This window comes from Cygnus olor, chromosome 4, assembly GCF_009769625.2.
Source record: "Cygnus olor isolate bCygOlo1 chromosome 4, bCygOlo1.pri.v2, whole genome shotgun sequence".
NCBI classification, from domain to species: Eukaryota; Metazoa; Chordata; class Aves; order Anseriformes; family Anatidae; genus Cygnus; species Cygnus olor.
Window position 1 is genome coordinate 33,950,443 of NC_049172.1, and position 24,016 is coordinate 33,974,458.

Here is a 24,016-nt window from a genome sequence, read left to right on the forward strand (position 1 = left end):
TGTGGAAAACAAAACAAAAAACATGTTCAGCTAGTCCGTATGCCATCTCTGTTGTGCACCTTCAAGGTCAGAGAGAATTCAGCAATACTGCTCTGCTGGGACCCGTTTCCATCGCTTGATTGTAGGAAGGCTCTCATTTTTCGAAAAGAATGGCCTGTGTGGTGTGTGATCCCTTTGCCTTCTAATAGTCTTGGTGTATATGCATATTGTATTGTTAATTCTGGGGCCTGCAGTCGAGGTAGAGAAACAGGCTTTAGCTAACAGACTGCTTATTGTACCCTTCTCCCACTCTCTTTTAAGCTTAAATTACTGAAAAAAAACCAACATGGATTCTATAGTATAAATACTCTTTTTCATGTTTGTCATCTCGTATTGCTAAATGAAATGCCAGTTTCTGAGAAATGGCATACCAAAATGCCATAATACGCACTTCTGCTTTCAATCTCGGAGTTTATACCAATTTAAGAGCTTATGCATATTGAAGGCTGGCTGCTAATGGAGGCTGCATAACTTCAGTTAAGATACCGTGTTTTTAGTGATTTCTAAGCCTTCTGTCTAAGAAGTAAACCCTAAGAAAACTTGTAACTAATTCAAATAAGTGGGTCAAGTAGGAACTGAGTCATCCATTAAACTATCTATTTTATTAGTTTTCCAGAATCCTAAAATAGGATAGTAAAAATCAGGTCATATTATTTGGTAATCATCAACCTTTAAAAATATTCCTTCACTTTATATAGTGGAAGAGAGGGAGATTAATGATGAGGTGAAACTGCATTTCTTGATATCTACTCCTGGGCTGTAGGAAACAAATATATATTTTTCCTCCCATGACATACTTTTAATCAAAAAATGGATGTTGAACACAAAGTTTCTCACCTTGCCAAGTTTCACTGTTCCACTTTTCCTCTACTGAGATACAAAATCTTGTCTTTCCTCCCAGATTCTGATTGTGTGCAGATAGTATTTTCCATTTCACACAGTTCGTGATCTACTTCTGTAATTTGGAGTAAAATCTGTTTATCTAAAAATAGTTCTATCCAATAGTTTTATCTAGTCATCTCTGGAAAGAATCATCCCTTATCAGAACTATGGAGTAGTTGTTTTTACATATCTGTCCACATATGTTTACAGCAATGGAATTTATTCTTGCTTTTATTTAAGATTTTCTCATACACTGCACACCTTTCAGTTCTAACTCCTTATATGTTTTTTAGTCACCTTTCACTTGTTTCTTACGGTAATAAAAGTGAAATATATCTGTAATTACAGTCAGCAAGTCATGGGCCATCCTTACTAGCAGTTGTAAGGTACTATTGTAAAATGATGGCGCGCATTAAACATCGAGCTGGTGTTTTGGATCCATCTACACCACTTCATTATTTTGAATTAGAGGAGTGGATGGACAAGAAAAAATGTAAGTCATCCCATTTTTGTACACAATTTCTTTTGTTTTAATTTCAATGGTTTGTCTCAAGTAATATTCCAAGTCTGCAACACAGTTATTTTAAAATGACTTTTGGTGCAAGGCAGATTTGATGTCTCCATATGCACAACTGCATTTCTACGGTGTTGTTCCAATTGTAGGATTTAGCATGAATAAAAAGATTCTTCTGGTCGCTTGATAAAGAAAGTAATTATTAACTGTTATCATTAACTATTTTAACTCTTGTGTGCTGCACATTGTGATTGTGTCATCATGTTGTGGGTCCTTTACTATTAATTGTTAAGTGTCATGAAAAGTCAGGAAGGAGGAATCTAATGAAATGGTAGATGAGAAATTGCAAAACTAAGTATCATCGTAATTACCTTAACACTTTATCCTTTTCAGTCATTCTGGCAGTGATTTTTTTTTTGTCTAGTATTATTGTCCTGTTGTGTTTTTTTTTTTTGTTTGGTTGGTTGGTTGTTTTTTTTTTAGGATTGTTTGAAAAATGGATAGTGCTCATATCTCCCACAAAGAAATAAGTAATTTGTATGTTTAGAAAGCCTCTTAAAAGAAGATCCCTTTGCAGATTTTGTGAGCAATCCATGTATTAGAAATTTTATTCATGAAACTAGTTTTTACACTTGCTTTTGTTTCCTCTTTTTCATGGCTCACTGTACAGTCAAGCAAGTGTGGTAGAGAGGGTAGTTCAGCTGCATGGTGGAAAACTCAGACATGCTCTTACAATAAGATGAACAGCAGTGGTCAAGAGAAGCATAAATGTCACTAGCTTGAAGTCATAATCAAGGAGGCACAGACAGGAGAGCTGCTTCTCCTGATGGTTCTTCTGATAAGTAAGCAGAGAAGTGTTAAACGAAAAGGAAACAGTTGACTAATACCAAAGCTGCCTGTTCCTTAGCTGCAGATGCTCGCTGACTGCTTTCTGCATCCTTTTGAATATTACTATTCATGTAGTTCTTATTCCCTAAGGATTATAGGAAGATACTAAGGAAAAGAAAAAACAGTTTAGATGGCAAAATATAATCTAATCTTCCTTTTTATGTAATCCATTGCCCTTCAAATTCCTCTTCCAGAGTAAGAGGTAGCTGCCTCATCATAGAGGATATTTAAGATTAGATGAGTGCATACTGTGGAAAATAGCTTTCCTGATGGGAAAAAGCTGAGAGAAAGAGAATTAGTTTGAATTTTCAACTGTGCATCAAAAATGCAATACCATATGTTGGACTTAGATGACCATCTTCATACCTAAGAGTTAGGAATGTGCTGCTTTATTTTTTCTCCTTTAAATAGGCATTAGCATTCCAGAGAAATGAAAATATACCACCCATTAAACACTGCAAGCAGGTTCTAATTGATTCTTGCACCTTTTGAGCATGCTATGTATTAGTTGTTTATATCTTGTTTCCCGTTTCCGTTCAGTCCTTTAATTCTGCATCCATAAAGTTTTATGCTTTGGTATAAAGGAGGAGGATTTTAGCACTTAATTTAAAAATATTCCATGGGTAGGTTTTGAGTTCCCTGTAAATGCTTTACTGATGCAAATCATGCAATGAATGTATCTTTGAAAAAAATCTTCTAAAGATTCATGATATAGTCTCAGTTTTGACTTCTGAAATTCCGTAATCAGGTCTTATATTCCTATCACCACATAGGAAATATATATACATATACACACACATACATATACATATACGTATGTGTGTGTGTATACACACACACAAACTATATATGTGTATACGTATATATAGTTTGTTTTTCCCTGTACATTACAAAAACTGTATCAATAAAACTATTTAACTTCTAAAACATAACCTACATCCTTCTGAAAAAGTGCATCCTTTTCCCAGGCTGAATAGCTCCTAACATTACTGTCTGATGCCTGAAAAGTTTGTACTACTCTTCATATTGTGGTGAAATGCTGGTCAATGGTTGAGTCACTGATGCTTTCAGTAGAAAGGCTTCAACTTATACTTTCAAAGCTTCTTTGTTTGTAGATGTGATAGGGTGTTGCAGCTCAGTGTATTGTCCTGTGTTGTTGTTTTGTCTTTATGCCTTCAAAAATCAGGGTGAAAAGTCTGAGTTAAAAGGCAGAAGCTGTTTTTCTGAAATGTTAAATTGACATTAATTTGCTCTTCTATGATGAAGACAGAAACAGACATGTTCTAGATGTTCGTGCATAACAAAGAGTGTAATTTATTTCTGTTAACCGTTACAGGAAAACTAATGGTTCTGGTGATAAATAATAGATTAGCTACACTAGTATGTCTCTCAGGTAGGAAGATTTCCGGCACCAATTCTGAAAAAAATCTTTAACTAGGTAGATCAACTGGAGTGTTCTGTGGACATCAGAGTAAAGAAGACCAAAGATTTTCATTTTTAATCTGTACTTTTCCCTCCCTGAGCAATGCAAAAGAAACCACATAATGTCTTTAACTGAAGCTATATTATTTAATATATAAAATTTGTCAAGAAAATAATTGACTGTTAGCCCCCTAATATATGTCCTTGTTCTTTTCTAATTAGCCTTGGTAAGGCATCTACAGAAACTTCTATTACGATATTGCTTGGGACAATGTCTTGAGCATATCTGCCAAGTCAAGAAGAGTACTATTAACTACTATTGGCCTACGTTTCCATACATAGTTTATCAAGAATATTAGCTTGATTCTAAAGAAAATGTTTCTAGAAAAATCAGTGCCCAGTAACATATTGTAAATGTGTATCTCATGGAAGCTTCTCTTCTTCAGTTTATGAAGCGATGTTTTTCAAGAGAGAGCTTGACAAAAAGATGGACAGAAAGCAGTTATCTGAATTTTTTAGAGACTGTGGATATTTTATACCTGCCAGTGGAATACAACGGGTCTTCCAGCTGGTCTCTCCAGGTAAGCTGTTTCTTAAAAATGCTTTGCAATGGTACAAAAAATTCTACTGCTGATGTTGTAGGCTTTGGGTTGTTTGTTTACATTGTATAAAGAAGCTACTACTCTTAAAAGCATAGTCAAGACAAACCCTACCTGATGTTGATGTTCGTTTTCAAAATGGACCATTTTATCTTTATACTTGAAATAAAGTAGATTTTGTAGAGTTGCACTGTGTCTAACAATGCTGGACTACAGTCCCATACTGTCTTGAAATGTAGTAAAGAGGGCATAGAGCAATTTTGTAGCAGGTTTGCACTTGCAGGTGTCTTCAGGCAAAATATTAGCCTTATTCCACACTTTGTAATGTCACTGGTGTTAGCCTTCTATCTCAGCCCAACTGACTTTTAAAAACATTCTCAAAGGAATACATTCATAGTTGAATGTAAATAGAACAAGACATCATGAATCAAGGTATCGTACCGTAAATAGGAGAGAGAACATTGCTCTTTAAAAATAGAAATAAAATTGTAATCAGTTAAGCCCTTCAAATAAACCTAGGCTCATCTTCCTTCTGGCTTTTCTCTTTCCCAGGGCAGTCAGTGGGAGAGTCTGCAATGCTCTGCTCTTACTGCAGAGCAGCAGCAGCTGCTCCTGGGTGAGACTTATGTAGGCAGCCTCACTGGACATCTCACAGGGTGGGGTGGGAGATGCCATTTCCCATTTCTCCTCTATGGTAGCACACTCTTGTTTTGTACTGATATACACAGGTGCTGTGAACCAAAGCTGGCCTAAGCATAGATTAATATTACCTCTGTGTCTTCTTAAGTTTAACATCCATCCCAACTGCAGATTCTTGCAGATGGTGATCTTCTTTGGAGACTACATTTTATTTCATGTACCAGCATTTGAAAAGAATAGTTTTAAAGTACAACTTCCTTTAGTGAGAGAGAACCATGTTTAATTGGTGCTTTTGTTTTGTTAATGGCCTACATGCGGGTTCTTTCTATGATTTTTTTTGCTGTCTTCCAGCCAGCTCTCTGTTCAAGCTGCATCTTTTAGAGGAAGGCGGTCTCTCTGAGTGTCTGACCACACATCATACTTGCAAGTTAGGCTGCTTCTCAGTGTTGGCTCCTAGCAAATGCAATTAATTTATCATGGAAAATCATGTATTACATGTCATTTAGGTCACATTCCTAAGACAGTGTGAATAAGACCAGGTATTTTTAGTCATTTGCTCAGTCCCCATCACTATGGTAACAGGAGATTTTGTGACTGCGAGACAGATTTCTGTCTTATATCCTAGATTTGGGAGACTATTGCTACTTTTTGCTATGTTCACAGAGTAGGAAATGTTCATGCTTCCCCACTCATTGTTTAATTTATTTAGTGTCTCTTAGGTATGAGGTGTTATCAAGACTGGTTCACTTATTTGAGGCAGGGTGTGGGCTTCTTATTTATTTCAAATTCAAAACTCTCTCAAATTATGAATGTATAAATGATGAATAACTGCTGAAACATAAAGATGTGCTTGTGTCTAAAGGGCACCCATAAAATGATTTCTAACAAGAAAGCATTTTGAATAAATGGCACTTATCTATAAAGTGCCCTCACTTTCTCAATTTTGTAATACAAACGTCATTATTTCTGAAGATAAGTTATTAATAGAGTACAACCTTGCTAAATTGCCTTGGAGAGACACTGCAACTGGCTGAATGTTTTGAATTGCTTAATATGGATTTGATGCAGCTATCTCCTGTGCCAATACAGAGCATCCCATACGATCAGACTGCTTATTCAGAAATGGGACTATAAGGGATGTGTGTCTGTGTATATATGTGTGGGCAGAGTGGTAGAGAGATCTAGTAATTACCATATTGAGCTTTTTGGGTGATCATTGCGTCTTTGATGGCCATGTTACTGATCCATGGAAGGTTAAAAAAGAGAAGTACCCTTGCCTTGTGATTATTTATTCTGAGCATGGGGGAAGAAAAAGGATTCAAATTTTTAAATTAAATTTTTTCTGTCTCATTTTACTCTCACTGTTGCCTGCCTGCCTGCTTGCCTGCCTTCCTTCCTTGCTTGCTTGCTTGCTTCCTTCCTTCCTTCCTTCCATTTTGTTCCCCCCAAATGATTCTAAATATTGCTAAAAGAACAGGACCTGTAAAAATAAGTACCCAGATGTTAAATGTCCTGTCACCTTTCCATTTCCAGTAATGAAATGGTGAGTACTGTCTTTGGCTAAGAATAATTTTGACAGTAAAAGCTTAAGTCTTTTTTATAAAATAAAACATGTAAAACATGTTCTCTTGAGAGTTTTAATTACAGCTGCATAACTACAAATCGGATTTGTATGGATCTGTTTGTTTGAAGCAGTTTACTTTTTGTAAAAGTTGGACAGTGAATATAAGATAGTAAAATTCTCATCAGAATAAAGCAAGAATATTTGTAGCAGAATGCTAATATGCATTTATATAACAATGAGCTTGCTGTCAAAATAGAAAAGTAGACTATCCTTTGTAAAGTACCTGCAATGTGAATTAGAAGTACCAGGTAGAACAGAGAAAAAAGAATGTATGGATAGCTACTAGACACAGTGTTTTGAGTTGCTTTGTTTATACAAGCAAAGCTAATACATTAATTTGACCAAATGTGACAACAGCAATAGCTCTCTTGGGAACTACATACGGCATTGGTACCTGGTGTGAGCTTATGGGTACTTAATGGACACTTACAAGGAAAGACATGTTTGTGATTTGCTTTTGAATTCTGATTTTTAACCTCCGGGAAACAAAGTGAGCTTCCTTTAGATCAAATGAATTTGACCAGGATTGATTCTCAAGAATGACATAAAACTATTATAGAGCATCCAAAGGCAGGCTGCACAGATGGCAAAGGGTCTAGAGGGGAAGATGTATGAGGAGCGGCTGAGGTCCCTTGGTTTGTTCAGACCAGAGCAGAGCAGACTGAGGGGAGGCCTCATGGTGGCCTGCAGCTCCCTCACAAGGGGAGCGGAGGGGCAGGCGCTGAGCTCTGCTTTCTGGGGACAGCGACAGGACCTAAGGGAACGGCATGGAGCTGGGACATGGGAGGGTCAGGTTGGATGTCAGGAAAAACTTCTTCACCGAGAGGGTGGTTGGGCACTGGGACAGGCTCCCCAGGGCAGTGGTCATGGCACCGAGCCTGCTGGATTTCAAGAAGCCTTTGGACAATGGTCTCAGACACAGGATTTGATTTTTGGGTGGTCCTGTATGGAGCCAGGGGTTGGACTCATGATCCTTGTGGGTCCCGTCCAACTTGGATATTCTGTGGTTCTTTATCTTGCTCCACACAGTGGGAGGAAAAGTATGTGGCTGAGTTACTAGCTAACACATTGCTCACTGAGTAGTTAAGAACTGACTAGGATTAATCAAATTGTTTTCTGTCAGTGGTGAGGTTTAGCTGCTGGTTTCAAGAAAAAGCCAATTACAATTAAGGTCATAGTGCAGTGGTTTTTAGATTTCATACACAAGTAATAATGCTATTTCATCATATTTCATAACAATTTGTGCTGCTACTTATTGCTGATGAGAGAAAACCACTGCAATACTGCTGTACCTTGTTTGAATAAAATAAGAAAATCAGAGGTAATTAACCAATCTATTTTTTGGCCATATGTTTGAAGTATCCATTGAAATTATACACAGTAGTTCTGAAAAATATGTCTATAAATGTTTTTCAGAAAGCAGTGTAGTAGACTGTTTAAAAATACTCTTTTTCTCTGATTGACTCAAAGTGCTATGTGTCCTATTAAGGTAAATATTTACACTGAGTTCAGTGAAACTATGCACGCATGTAGGTTGGATACTGGGACTTCTAGTTATTTCACTTTTAGATTTGCTGAAGAGTCCGGAAATAATATTTTGTTATTTAATTCATTCTGCAGTTACTGGAATTACTACTGTTAATGCTGGTTGAGGCTGTGAGGTACATAGTTGTGATCTGATCCCAGTACCTTTTGTTAGAGGCAAAATGTTGATGGCTGCAGCATACTGGTAATTGGAGTATTTTCAAATGAAATGTAAACACAGTAAGGATTTTCTCTACAATTGGCCCTTCTAGGCAGCCTGTACTAAAAAAACAGATTTCTACATCTTTGTATTTGTGATCTTGATAACTACTCGTGTTTGTACAAAATATTCAGTGTTTAGGCTAAGGATATGAAACATCACATATTCTACTCAAATTTGAATCACTGCCTATAAGCCATCTCAATTTATATCAGCCTTGCCTCATGGCTTATTGTTCTGCATTTACAGAAAGGTATAAACCATCTCTTCATTTAAGTACAGAAGTGTGCACAACACTGCAGTGGTTAATTGGCAAATATGGTTTGAATTTACATATATTAGTGGAAGGAAAGTTTTCCTTTTTACAGGAGCTTTTAGGTTGCAAACTGGTCTGGCTTGATTTGAAACAACTAATGATAGTGCAAAACAATGAGCTCTAACAGACATGTCAAAGCAATATGTCTTCATTAAAGTCAATGCCAATTCCCTATCAAGCTCCAGACAAAGAGGGGGAGAGAGAGAGAGAAAGAGAGAGAGATGCAGGAGTTCAGAGTTCCCTGGAGAATACTTCCCTGCATGAAGTTGATAGAGGGTAGCAAAGCAGTCTGACTGCCCTCCTCACAGCTTGTGGTTTAGAGCTTGACTCATGCTGAACCTTCATCGTTTTTTGGTCCCACTGGGCCATTCCATGATAACTAGTGCCTGTTACTGGGTGTCCTGGTTTCAGTTAGGACAGAGTTAATTTTCCTCCTAGTAGCTGGCAGGGTCCTGCTAGAAGTTGGAGCAGCAAACTTTTCAGAGAACCCCTTTCTCCCAATTGTTTTCTTTTGCAACTCACGTACCCATGCCTCTAGGGTCTCAGTAGATTTTCCATCCCATTTTCTCATGTCCTCTCCATGGTCACGTAGGTAAAACCACAGGGTGGTGCGGGGTGTGTACCCACCATATTGTCTTCTTTGCACGGATGCACGTTTACCCCTAATAGCCGAGACGCTGGTTTGTACAGGTGGGGAAGAAAATACACTCTCTTTAAGTTGCTGGACCTCTTCAAAAAGTTTCTCCAAAGTATTCTCTTTTAGTTGGTGGCCACTGGTTCGTTCAGGTGGGGGGGAACATAAATTCTCTTTAAGTTGGTGGACCTCTTCAGAGAGTTTCTCCACAGCCGAGACTCAGGCCTGTAGGGAAGAGGAGAGATTTCCTTCGTACTCCCGGAGTTGTTTAGCCATGTCACCCACTGTGGGATCTTCACCGTTTTTCCAGGTTATTATTGCCAATGTGCTGGCCCATGTTGATGGTGCATTCCGTACAAACTTCCGCCATATGGGTCAAGTACACTGGACTTCATCTGGATCTGTGGATGTTTGTGCATCGTCTAAGTCCTTATAAATTACTTCCCGTACGGCTAATTCCCTCAGGTACTGAATTCCTTTCTCCATGGTGGTCCACTTGACTGGTAGACATACAAGTTCTTCCTTGTAGGGATACCTTCCCTTCACAGCTAACAGGAGACGCCTCCAGAGGCTGTGAGATCGTGCTCCATCTCCAATTGCTTTGTCAATGCTTGCATCTCTAGCAAGGGATCCCAACCGCTTGGCTTCCCTGCCCTCTAATTTCACACCATTGGCTCCAGTGTCCCAGCACCGTAGCAGCCAGGTGACAAGCGGTTCACCTATACAGCGACCAAAATCTTTTCGCACATCTCGTAGCTCACGCTGGTATAGGGTTCGGGTAGTTACTGTTGACTTACTGACATCCTCATCCTCATCTTCATCCTCCTGCACACTTGATGGCCCAGCCTCGTCTTCTCCAGACCCAGACTTAGCAGAAGACTTTCTGCGTTCTAAACGACCTGAGTCTCTATACCATTTTTTCACCTTTTCTACAGGGGCAACTTGCACTGCTACAGCTCGCCTCTCCGACCCAGCCACAGGGTCTGCCACAGGGGTTGGAGTACCCTCTGCAGGGGCAACTTGCACTGCTACAGTTCGTTTCTCCGACCCAGCCACAGGGTCTGCCACAGGGGTTGGAGTACCCTCTGCAGGGGCAACTTGCACTGCTACAGTTCGTTTCTCTGACCCAGCCACAGGAGTGGGAACGGCTGCGGGAGCTGGAACGGCTGTGGGAGCCGGAACGGCTGCGGGAGCTGGAGCCGGGATGGCTGCGGGAGCTGGAACGGCTGCGGGAGCTGGAGCCGGGACGGCTGCGGGAGCTGGAGCCGGAACGGCTGCGGGAGCTGGAGCCGGAACGGCTGCGGAAGCTGGAGCCGGGACGGCTGCGGGAGCTGGAACGGCTGCGGGAGCTGGAGCCGGGACAGCTGCGGGAGCTGGAGCTGGAATGGCTGCGGGAGCTGGAGCCAGAACGGCTGCGGGAGCTGGAGCCGGAGTGGCTGCAGGAGCCGAGACTGGAACGGCCGCAGGGTCTGTCACTAGGTTGATAGTAGCATCAATTGCAGCTCGATAGGCACAAGCCAGACCCCAGCATGCCACAGTGATTTGTGTCACTTTGGAACTGCCAGAGTCATGACACCTTTTTTTCAAGCATTCTACCAGTTTTTTAGGATTTTGCAGTTGTTCAGGGGTGAATGTCCAAAACACTGGAGGTGCCCACTGCCCTAGAAACCTGCCCATATCCTCCCACACTCCCTGCCACTCGCAAATATCCCGCCTCAAGACAGATCTCCGGATGAGATTCCTAAGTAGTTGTTTAACCTTAAACAAAACCTGAAGCGCATTCAGGAGACATAACAACAAGAACATGCTGGTCTGAGTATCCCAAGGATATTCGACATCTTGGAGAGCTACCGTAACTAGCTCGGGGGATAAGAGGGTGGTGAAGGAGGAAGGGAGAGTGAACAGGTAGGAAAAAATATCTTCCCCTGTCCCCTCCAGAGACTGACTCCCTGATGAAAAAAGGCAATAGGTGTAATTGCTAATAGTTTCTGAGATATGGTTTCCGAAGTATAGAGTCGACGACAGTGCTGTGTACAAATACCAGGTTAGAGTCATGATCAGATACCTCATCATTTCATAAGCCATCGTTACACCACACAGTACCATAACAATCTTAAACCAGGGCCCGGAAAGGATAAACAGCACGACAGGGAGCACATACAGAAAGTAACTTGCTATAAAACTCAATTTGGGAAACAGGCACAACAGACTTGAGATTAAGGCAATCAACATTGTGACTAGCAACTATTAAGCAGGTCGAATACTTATACCAATTTTAGTTTAACACACTCTGGTCAAATCTGTCGATATCTCAACCCTTCGTGCCCCACGTTGGGTGCCCAACGTCTAGCTGGCAGGGTGCTATGTTTTGGATTAGAATGAGAAGAGCGCTGATAACATGCTGATGTTTTAATTGTTGTAGAGCAGTGCTTACACCAAGCCAAGGACTTTTCAGCCTCTCTCTGTCCTGCTAGCGAGCAGGCTAGGGATGCAGCAGGAGCTGGGAGGGGACAGACCCAGGACAGCTGACCCAAACTGGCCAAAGGGGTATTCCATACCATCTGACGTCATGCTGAACAATATATAGGGGTGGCTAGCTGGGGTGGAGGGGGGGCCGGCTGCTCGGGGATAGGCTGGGCATCGGTCAACAGGTGGTGAGCAACTGCATTGTGCATCACTTATTTCGTACACATTATTACTATTAATACTATTATTATTATTATTATTATTGTTGTTATTCTTTTCCCTGTCTTAATAAACTGTCTTTATCTCAACTCACAGGCATCACTTTCCCGTTTCTCTCCCCCATCCCGGAGAGGGAGGGGGGAGGGTGAGCGAACGGCTGTGTGGTGTTTGACTGCCAGCCGGGCTAAACCACAACACTGGGGTTTCTGGAAAGCACTCATATGTTTGGAGGTCCAGCTCAGAAATGGCACTGTATGACTCTGAAGCTTTCCCCAGTGCACTCTGCAGTTATTTTCTCTCTCAACTTTTTCCCACTGTGGTTCATATTTGTGACATCTTATGCATAAATTGTTAAAAATAAACAACACCTAATAGCAATTTCTGTTGCAATGATGCCAGAAAAGCCTTATTTATAGAGCAGGACCCTTCTGTGTTGAGTTCTGTACGCATTCTGAAGAAAAATATGCTTCCTGCATCACTGATAGGAAATAGCCTCCTAAAACTGTTTATTTGTCATTAAACAAAATATTACAGAACAAGCAACAGGAACCCATAAATACTGTAAAAGGAACAGAAGTGTAACAGCTCTCATGCATCTGGTAAAACGCAATACTGTGTAGTTTAGTTCACAGGACTGTTGTTTAATAATGTTCTCCACACCTATGTGGTAATGAGCCCTGAGGCAGACATGGACTACCATTCTGACCATTTAAGCCAAATATAACATCAAGAAATTGAAATTCCACCTTGGAAGAACTCTATGAATGAGTTAGTGATAATGAATAGAAGCATTAATAAAACGCCTTGCTAGAGCTATTGCAAAGCTTTGCATTTTCTACATAATAGTTGCTGGATCAAGGCTAAATAAAAGCCTGATCTAATGATCCCTTCAGGCCTTAAAGACTGTGGGTCATTCACCATCAACTGCAGCAAAAGCAAATAAAATCTGTATAGTATGCTCCTCACTCTGATGCCTGATTCCTTCCCAAAAGATTTACAGATTAATATGAGCTTAAAAGGTTTCAGATCTCCCACACTGTTTGTCAACAGGCATGCAAAGGCCCCTGCTGGATCCAAATGCTGTCTGATCAATGCTTGTCCACAAGCATCCTTTCTAACATACCACACACATACAAACATAAGCCTGTGTTTCTCTCTCTTTTTCCTTTTAAAGGAAGGTAAATTTTGTGCTTAAAAACTTAATTTGATTGAGTGTTTTGCTGTTAGCATGTCATCAGTATGCTCTTCCTGAGGCTGGCAGATCGGAACGGGAAATTCTATTTGGGTTACCCACACAGCCTGGAGTACTCTAGGCCAGCCACCAACCTTGTTTTAACATTATTAAAATGTTACTTCTTTTTGACAGTAACTATAGTCCAAAACATCATTATGGATTTATTAAGATGTCTTGATAATAAAGTTGAGACCTAAATAAAACAAATGACCTATTCAGTTGATGAAGAGAGTTTTTGCTTGTCTGTTCACATTTGGCATGACATTTAGAATTATTCTAAAAAAAATACTTTGAAACAACAATGCAACCAGCAGAGAAGGAAATTTTTGCTTTAAATTCTCCTTTGCTGCAATGCCTACAGAATAGTTTGCAATAGTTGAACTAGTTGTATGCTGATACTGCTGCCTGTTATCCAGATTGATGCTAATTTATATTCTCCTGTCTGTCTCTTCATCTTATACCTGAACTATAAAATCTTGGACTGCCTTTTTGTTTTGTCTATGTTAGAGTCTGACACGGAGGGTCCTGTTCTGGACCTAGGGCTCTGGAGCACTATCCTTATACAAATAGATTGTACAAATGCTGATGCATTGTCAAATCTGCTTTAAAGAAAGTTGGGGAACTTTTAAATTTAAATGGTATAACTTACCTACACCATATTACAGAATCACAGAATGGTTGAGATTGGAAGGGACCTCTGGAGGTCATCTAGTCCAACCCTTCTGCCAAGCAGGGCCGCCTAGAGCACATTGCACAAGATTGCACACAGGCAGGTTTTGAATATCTCCAAAGCAGGAGACTCCACAGCCTCCCTGGGCAACCTGTTCCAGTGCTCTGTCACCCTCACAGTGAAGAAGTTTTTTCTCGTATTCAGCAGGAACTTCCCATGTTTCAGTTTTGTGCCCGTTGTCTCTTGTCCTGTCACTGGGCACCACTGAAGAGAGTCTGGGAACCACTGAAAAGTCTTTGTCTATAGACAAAGTCCTTACATTTGACTGGTTTTCTATGCCAGACACCATCCTCCACCCCCAAATATAAGGAGGGATGTTACCTTTCACTGTGAATCCAGTGGCAGGTTATGAGTGGGAGGCATGACACAACACAATTGCAGTACTTAACCATCACTGTATGGCCAGTGCTGGAACACAGACCAGTGTCTATGCTGGTCAGACTTCTGGGAACAGCTGGCTGGAGATTAGGCAGAATGGACTTTATGTGGGCCAGCATTCTTCACTGCACGTGCTTATCAAAAATTTGTGAGGCATCACCTCTCAACTGAAGCTTAGGATGTTTTTTTTTTCCTGTTCTCTGTAACAAGGATACTGTTTTGGATCACTGCAATAGAGTGGCTTGATCAGGTTGCCCATCTTCTGTCTTAGCACTTTGGCCCGTCTCAGGCCAAGAAGGACAATCTCACTGAGCACCTTTCTTTTACACCTGGCAGTTTGAGTTTTCATTAATGTCACTACAAGGAATTTGTATTTTTATATAGATATTAGCAGCTTAGTTTGCTAGTACATTTTATGCAATAACATCAAGTGCAGTTCATTCCCTTGATACAATAGCACACATTTTAAAACCTTTTAAAAGGTATAAGCAAATTAACATGTTTGCCCCACTGAAATGCTGCTTTTGTCTATTTTACATTTTCAGACTCTTTATCTAGGAGATATTCCAAATCACCAACTGGTCCATGTAGGTAGTCCCCTTTTCATTATTATGGACCAGCATGAAAAGACTGCAGCAGTGTGTACTTGCTGATTTGTCTCCAGCTCATCCTTATCAGCGTCTAGCCTCATCTTTTCTCTTAGCTGTAGCTAGATTGTATTAATCTGTTGAAATCGCTGGCTGTTGGCACATTAGTTTCCACACTAAGTAAATAAATGAAGTCTCTTCCACTAAAAGAACTCATCAAGTTCCCTTGTCTTGTAGGGGAATTAGCTTTTTTAACCTTTCCCATGTAGGATTTAGCTTTAATTCTTTAATTGGCTGAACAGTTCTTGAAGGCCCACCAGTATTGATGGAGCAGGTTCATTGCTTCCTATGTCTGAATGGCAAGTGTACCTGACAGAACAACTCAGGATGACATTTGCCCTTTTTGCAATTGCATTGTTATCTGCTCTTCCAGTTGTGGTCCTCTATAACACAACAGACTTTATGGCTGCCTATACAGTTTCCCCAATTTTTGAGCTCTTGATTATTCCTTTCCAAGTTTAGTACTTTGCGCTTATCTCTATTGAATTTTGTCTTATTGATTTTGGGCCTTTTCTCCAATTTATCAAGATCATTTTGAGTTTGAATGCTCTCCTGTAAAGTGCTTGTAACTGCTTCTAGTATATTGTCATCTACAAACTTTGTAAGTGTCTTCTCTATTCTGTGATCTCAGTCATTGTTAATGAAAACATTGAATAGAAATGGACTCAGTACAAACAGCTTTGAGATCTCACTTTATACTTCATCTTAGTTTTGACAGGAAATTATTTAATGGCCCTTTGAGTAGGATAGTTTGATCTCTAATAAGAAAAAATGAATCAGCAAAAAATACGTTCATAAAGATTAGGGAGCTATTAAGAAATTCACAAATTCTAGCATAGAATAGCAGTATATGGGAGAGAAATTAAATGTTCATCATTTGTTGCTACAAATATGTCTATTATATGGTTTAAGAAAGTTTCTTTTCCACTAAAATGTGAAGAGGTTTATCACTGCAGTAGTCTGGGTCAGAAGGATATGGTTTAGGTTTCTAAAGTTCAAAGAACATCTTGCTGTCTGTGAGGAGATGGACCATATAAACTGACTTAACTATCACTCCTTTTAAAATATATATTACAGTATTTATATTTTAGCATATGCATAGTACAATATATCTATAAATGTATGTGGGTAGGTGTTATAGAAAATGTAAAAATAGAAGACCTGTAATGTATCTTGAAAAAAAAAAAAAAAGGAAAGGAAAAGAGATCTATATCCAGTGAACAGAAATAATTTTCTGAATAAATCTGAATAATCACTGCGTCCATACTCCAAGATCTCTTTGACAAGGTGATGAATGTAAAGATCTTAAACATCTAATTTAATAAATATGAAAGGAGAATCATTCTAATATGCAGTTTATGGATTAATTTACAGAATATATGGGTTTAATCTTTTTTGCTGATTTTTATCCATACTTTCAAAGCATAATATTTTTTCCAATACTGCGTTGTTATAGATAAGTATATATTATTCTCATTTCTTAGATGGAGAAATAAGAAAAAGAGTTTAAATGGTTTGTCTCTTATCATATATTGGATTAGTGGTAGAAGTTTAGCCAGAATTGTTTAAAGTTGGCTGAGAACTGGTTCTTACTTCCATGGTCATGAGATAGATGTATATTCAAAGAAGCATCTTATATTTTTATCTATCTGTCACATATATATGTGTTTGCACACTCACACTTAGCCCTCTTCCCCAGACATATACTTAAAAATTTTGATTTTAATAAGATTGTTCTATTCTGTCATCAGCTTAACACTTAATTTTCAATACTTTCTTAAACCTAATTCATATTCACAGAATTCCTTACGTGTGCAAAGCTAGTCTTTGGTTCCTACCACGATGTAGATTATTTGAATAACAACTTTTTGTTATTTAAAACGTCCTTTTGCATGACCCTGTAATCTATTTTTTGCATTTTAAACTCTCTCAAGTTAGATGGTATAAACTTGAACAATCACCTGGTTGACATAGATATGCTTCATTTTTTGAAGAATAACCCTCTAGAGAACAACTTGCCCACCCTTCAAACCTAAAGCAAAAAATAATTTTAAAGCAAAATGATATTGTGCAATATCATCACATCAAACACCTGTGATACCAACAATTTATGTTGGTATAAACCATTTAAGTTCGTTTCCAGACAAATATCTTGAAGTTACAGGTTGTTAAGATTCTGCCCTTTTCAAATCTGGTTTTAAAATGACATATTATAATTAAAGAGCTTTATAATTAGATGAATCCTATTATTTAGGCATTCTGTGTATCAAGACTTACCAAGACCTTTTCTTTATTTCCTATCAGACTATGATCTTTTGGCATTCTGTTTTGTAGTATTCCTCAGCCTAGAAAGTACTTAATTTTTTTCCCTAAATTATCTTCTGCATTCTGTTCAGTAGAAGGATTAAATACTTGTCTGGTTGTCATCTGTTATAGCTGCTTGTCCAAAACTGACACAAAACATCCTCTTTAACGATATGACTCTCCTAAGAATTACCAATCCTCTACCAGCATGTGATTTGGCTATCAATGTTTGTGTTTCTCCTAAAGAAAACAGACTTGGTTGTCATTTTTGATGATGAGTAACTTTTATAACTATGTTATTTGGCTTGCTGTGATTACATTTTGGTCTCAGTTCTGTTATTCTATCTGAAATTGAGTTTTAGTAGTCTTGCTAATGTCGTCTGTCACCCAGCAAGCAGCTATGTTTCTGCACTGGGGGACGTCTATCACTGTGACCGTATTGGTGGAGGTCATGATCTCTGGTTCATGAATTATTATTTTTAGTTCTTTAAGTTGTACTGAAAGCTGTATAATTGTGGTAATTTATTTTTAATCCAATATTTGAAACTGCACCCCTTGTGTTGGATGCCTTCATATGTTATTGGGATAACCATCAAACTTGAAAGAAAAAGCCTCTGGACCATATGTGGAAGATAAGATCCAAAATGTCTCTCTGCTGTAGTTCAAGACAGCATCTAATAAATCTCTGTGGTAGACGACTGAATACTTTGGGATACCCATTAACAGACTGCTTTTTCTTAGAGAAATAAGTCAACACTGTAAGCTAAAAGTTGAATTTAATGTATTTTTACTGCTTGGAAAACTATAGAAAACTATGGTTTTCTGCATTTATATATTATACATGTTTTCTTTTAAATTGAAATATAAAAGTAAATAACATCTATCTGTATATTTCCTAGTTTCTTATCCAAGAACACGCAATTAAGAGTATATGTAATTTAATACAGTGATGGATAAAATATCTGTAACTCTTTTGTTTTAAAACCATCCAGACTAAATGATTAAGTCTCAAATAGGTATTTCAAAGTGTATTGTCTTCTAAATATACAGACAGGCCCTCACCTGTAGGATTTAATCTAGAGGCCAGTGACATCAATAGAGAAACTGATTAAGCTCATCACTCTTAATACTTTGACTTGGCTGTAAGTTCAGAGAAATATGGGTATCTCTCATTTAAGTATTGGCAGAGTACTGTCACACTATATTAAATATTTTTTGAGAGTAATTAAATAATAAATTAAGTCACTTAATATCCCCTTTTTTAAAAGAGTTCATGATATCAGTCGGATTAAATCTCTGTAAAACGTAAGTTGAAAGTTTATGCTAGTATAATGGATATAGTTACTAAAGCAGCTTTTGCTTTTGTATTCTTTCCACTACTGGAAGGCTATGTGAATGTAACAGAAATTGTCCAGGTTATAAAAAAAATGAATAAAGTAAGTAAGATTTTTGTTATTGTCTTTAATCTGGAAAAAAAATAAGCAGCTATGTTACGTAGCTTTGCTTAGGGTTCATTCTGTTTAAATTCTGTAGAAAAAAATTGCAACAAAGTCCCTGGAAGTTTTGCAAAGATTTATTGATTTCATCAGTATTTCTTGGTCAAGGAAAAAGGGGGCAATATATTATGAGATGGTATTTTGACAGTAGTCTATTTTATTGGCAGTTTCTGAACTGCTTTTTCTTTTTTCCAGAACTTTCTTCTAATGAGGAGTAGGAAAAGAATCCCACTTGTAGAGTAACTAGTGGGAACTGCTCTGTTTTAGTTCTACAGATGTAACAGGGTTAATGGTATGTTTTCTGTTAAAGACATGTAAACATTTGAAATTGCGTGATCTAGAATAGCAATTATATTTTTATTAATTTTGCTATTTGACATATCCTTGCCATTTTGAAACAAAATGGCACCCGGGTAACAATTAAAAGCTGTTTAGACTTTCATAGCTTGAGCCTATGTTTGCTAAGTTGAAGTCAAATCTTCCACTGACAGAAATGATACAGGAAAAAACATTTTTTACTTTCAGAAATTATCATGAAGCCACTGATTTGTGTAAACTAATATTTCTCATATTTAAGCCACTGCTCATAGATTTCCAAGTCCACGTGGAACATCCATACACAGAAGTGGGATCTTGAGAAGCTCACAGATCTGTGTTTATGCTGTGTGTCAGATTATGGTGTGGTACTGTCCAAGACTGTGGACCTTGGCACAACTAGGGCAGAATCAGGCCTTTCGTGAAAGCACTAGGAACAAAAGTACTTATTACACTGGTTCTTCCTTTCCCTTGAACATGAAGTCATTCAAGCAATACTTCATGCAGAGGAAATCTACGTGCACATTTTCTGTTATTAAATACATTGTCAGAGATACCTGAACATAATAAGTCATGAAATGTACTGGCCACGAATATAATTATAGAAATAACAGGGAAAGGGGAGAATGTAGATAACTACCAAAATTGTCTGAATATGAGTGTAACAGGGAAATCATTTTTTTGGTGCAAAAAGTACAAAGTTCAATTTGGAACAATATGAAATTCTTTTATTCTTCTGAGTTCAGCTAGTACATAATTAAAATTTACAAGAAATATCACGCGCATGACATTTCAGCCAAATAGTGAAACATTTGGCATAGTAGCATATCATCTGCTATCTTTAAAGATAGGAAGTTTATTAAGTTTTGGAGGATCTTTGTTTATAATCTTGGCTCTGCCAAATGCAAACATCTTCCTAATTATCTTCAGACTTCATTTATGACCTAAACAGGTTTGAAGGCATCTAATTATCTTTTCATCCCAAATCTACTGACAGTGTTTGTATGTATACCCCAACAAGGAGGTATTGAAGCACAAAGGATAATTTTACTTTTTTTCTACCTTGGTGTAAAACATCCATCCTTTTAAATGAATATAATGTTGAGGTAGATCTTTTCTTAAATGTTCACAAGGAATAATTTGTCATTGTGTTGTTGAAAACCTGAGATGGAACAACCTGTGCAGTATGTTTCCCTCTGTTACCTTAGGAGATGTATCTCATCAATGTTTTCCATTTAACCCTTCCCTAAAGCATGGTATGTCCTCAAAAGAATAGATTTCAACTAGCACGGTTTTTGAAAAAAAGCCAACTGTATACTGTATGAAATATAAATATGTAGCACTTGCTTAATTACTGAAAACTGTATAACGTTTCAGGCTATCAGAAAGGCCATTTTAGAGTATGGTGAGCTTTGGATGTTTTTACAGAACATTAAATACAAAATCATATTTTAAAGTGTGAGCCAGGACTGGCATTAGGACTTGGTCTCTTCAAAAGCACTGGCAAAGTTCTCATTAACAGCAAAGTTAAATGATTAGAGGATTACGTAAGAAACTCAAAGGTAACTCTCATGTACCATCTATATGTTCCCCACCACCCTGCTGTCCTCAGTCAACATGGGAGATGAGGTTAATTTATGTGAGGTAACAGCTGAAACTGAAATTCTGATGTCTTTTGTTGGTTTGTGTCACAACCAGAGTGTTATTTAAATGTTTTTTTTCTTCATATTTAATAGTGGATAATACTCTAAAGGCCTCTTTTAAACAGCTAATGTTCCCTTTGGCACTGAAATCCACTTACCTTAACTGACTTCTGTTATACTTCAACCTGATTCTCGGAGTCACAATGGTAATGTTAATTTTAATGTCCCAATAGGCTCTTAGTATTCATCAAATATTTGATTTACATTTTCTAATAAGGTTTATGGAATGCAGAAACATGAAACCCATACTCTGCCATGATTCTAACTACCATGTCTTTCATTAACATTGTGAATTATTTCTCCAAAATAATTAAAATCTGTAATTGAATATACTAGAATAATTTTGGAAAATTAGTTTAATTATTCCAGTGCTTCTATTTGGAAAGATCACATCATTTATAAAAACAGAATAGGCAAATATGAATTTACTTTCCCAGTATCCTGTTGTTTAAAGTCACCTTTTAAGAAAACATATATACTTGAAATGCATATGCTTGTTAAGCACCAGGGTTACGATACAGATGTTTTCTCCTGTAGAATTCTACTGAAAAAAATAATAATTAATTTTCATCTCAGAATTATTTCAGCAATTAATAAGTGTGTTCTTCTCTTTAGGAATTTGTGGCATGTGATTTTCTGTATGCATATTGTAATATAGAAAGTATTCTCTAACTCAGCTAGCTGTTGTATATTTAGTGACAGTAAAACTGAGTACACAAATGAAGCATGTATACTATACAAAGTATTATTTATACTTGAGAAATCACCACACTGTATACAGAGACAAAAGTGCAACTGAAATAACCAGAAATTGAATTGAAAGGGTTAAGAATTCCTTGCCTCTCCGCAGTTTTGGAAGTATACTGCTGCTGTGTGGGCAACTGCAAAGACTTGCTAGAGTTCATCAGTGGCTTCCTGTGCAAGAAGCTAAGGAGGCTTGTGATTCATCAGGGACATGACCAGAAAGTCTGAAAACTGTCCATAAACCTCCAAACAGCACTTTGCAGCTGCTGCTGCAACCTCTTGGGTTGTGGGACTGAGTGGTGTTTTAGCCATTATAAATGGGGGTGGGAAGTATATTGAAGAGAGCAGAAAAATTAGGCTAAAAGAAAACCTGGCCTGGATAAATTGTAGGAAAGAGAACCGGAGTGATGGAGGAGGAAGGGGTGATCAATACAAAGAATAAGACAACCTTGGTAACTTAAAAAAATGAGAAAAAAAAAATCTGTGTCTCTAGCTGCTCTGGTGATACCAGTCATTTCTTTGGCCTGATGTCAAATGGTACCAGCTGGGGGCTTGCTCCCAGCAATCATTGTATCTGAATTTTCTAAGTTACTAGGCTGATACAGTATGAGCAAGCATAGGACACACACAGTTATACCAATGCATTGCTCCCCTGTCTAACTTTGGCTACACAGAGGGCTGGCAAGTGAACGCCTTCCAGGCTGGTCATACCATACATATATAGAAGCAAAGGCTTCACAAACTGCACATTCCAGTTGTGGCAGTCCTTGTGTGGCACATTTCTCTTGTGATGCACCCAGCACTTCTCACAAGCTGAACCGATTACTGTATTTCTTTCAGTATGGTTTGTAGTGCTAAAATTACAGAATTTTAAGTGGCTCGTGTTTGTGTTCCTTCAGGTGTTGCCTCTGCCGCGTGATGGAATATAGTTTATATCACTGCCTGTGCTAGCTCTTGAACCAAAACAGTATCACCAAGTCAGCACACATGCAGATCTTAATTAGCCTTGCTGACAGATGTGACTAATTAGTCCAGATTTAACACAACTCTCGCCATGCTTCTGGGAGCTGAGCTGGTATTGCCATGTGGTACTGTGTCAGCATGCTTGTTCAGTCATGGGGGACCAACGAGTGGGCTGGGTCACCAGCTACTGCTCCCACTTTGCGAGACCTTATGGCACAGAAGTGCTTAGGCTCTCACCAGGTTTAACCTCAAGGAACAGACAAAGGTGTCTTACATGGCACCCTTCTAAATTTTGTTTTCACACTTAGCCTGCCAACATTTTGTGTTCTTCAGTTCACGTCAGAGAATTTTTTGTTCATCCAGACACTTGATCTTTCCATTCTTCTCTGTCTTGCTGGCCTGCGAGGTGGACCTGCAATGTCAGAATCCCCTTTCCAGTCCCAACAGGAGCACAGGCCCTGTGGGGACACTACTCATGAAGGCTCCTGGCTTTCATGATTTGCCTTAGATGTCGTGAGGTAAGTTCTGAGAGCAGAGACAGTGAGCAGGGCAGAGGGGCAACTCTTGGGCCAGGCACCTGCCAGGGATGTCATTTGCAATATCCTTCCCAAACCCGGTATCAGGAAAAGTGGAATCAGATGTTTTGTCTAAAGACAATTATTTTCTATGGTAGTGGTACAAGAGAGAAGGAACAGAACCTGTTTGATCCTACCTTGTTTCAGTCTGCTTCAGTTTCAAATCACTGGCTGGTATTTTGTCCCCTAACCTTACTCAGTTTCATATGTGGCTCCTGCAGAGTGTATGAAAATGTTGCTGACTGCAGCATAGGAAAGACAAATAAAAGCCATGTGAGGGGAAGATGGGGTATATAGTAGGAGAGGAATAGGAGACTATTCCACTGTGTTCTTCCCTCCAGGCAAACAATGTTAAGCGGTTGAATTGCTTAGTGAATATTACTCTTTTTATCTGGTCTTTTTCCATACATTTCACCAAACTGAATAGTGATTGTTATTAATAAGTGAGATTTTAATAGGTCTTATAAAAATACTGTTCCATGCAAAGATTGCTGATTTGGCCTGAAAAGCTATTACAACAGCTGCATATAAACTTTTTTTTTTTTTTTTGAGAGAGAGAGAGAGAAATACTAGAGTTCGGACAGCTGGGGCTGTGTGTGTGCAGTGAGGGCAGAAAATGGCTTTTATTGTTGTCCTATTGTTTCAAGAAAGGTGACCATTGAGTAACCTAAGAATTCTTGGAGCTGTTTAGCACTTTCCCTGTTCATGCTAGAGAAGATACACATACACTGCTAATGAGCAGAATGCAGCTTTATGAATTTGTCTGAATATTTTCCGTGAGACAATTTCCTTTACTACTGAAATCGTTGGCAGAACCCCTCCCATTGGTTTTAATGAGGAAGGATTGGACCTTTAATAAGCATCATAGTCACGTAAGCTTGGGATTTGTTTTTTTAGCATCATGCTTTTTAAGTGATTTTAGTTACTGCCTGCAGTGTATA

General features: G+C 38.5%; 1 protein-coding gene across 2 annotated transcripts in view; it reads left to right on the forward strand.

Annotated features, from left to right (window-relative positions):
- LOC121069755 overlaps nt 1-24,016 on the forward strand; it is a 193,377-nt gene that overhangs the window by 128,079 nt on the left and 41,282 nt on the right. For both annotated transcript variants that reach the window (XM_040556195.1, XM_040556199.1), the window contains 2 exons: nt 1,270-1,414; nt 4,192-4,326. The gene's annotated coding sequence lies outside the window, so the exon portion shown is untranslated. The remainder of the gene's footprint in view (nt 1-1,269; nt 1,415-4,191; nt 4,327-24,016) is intronic.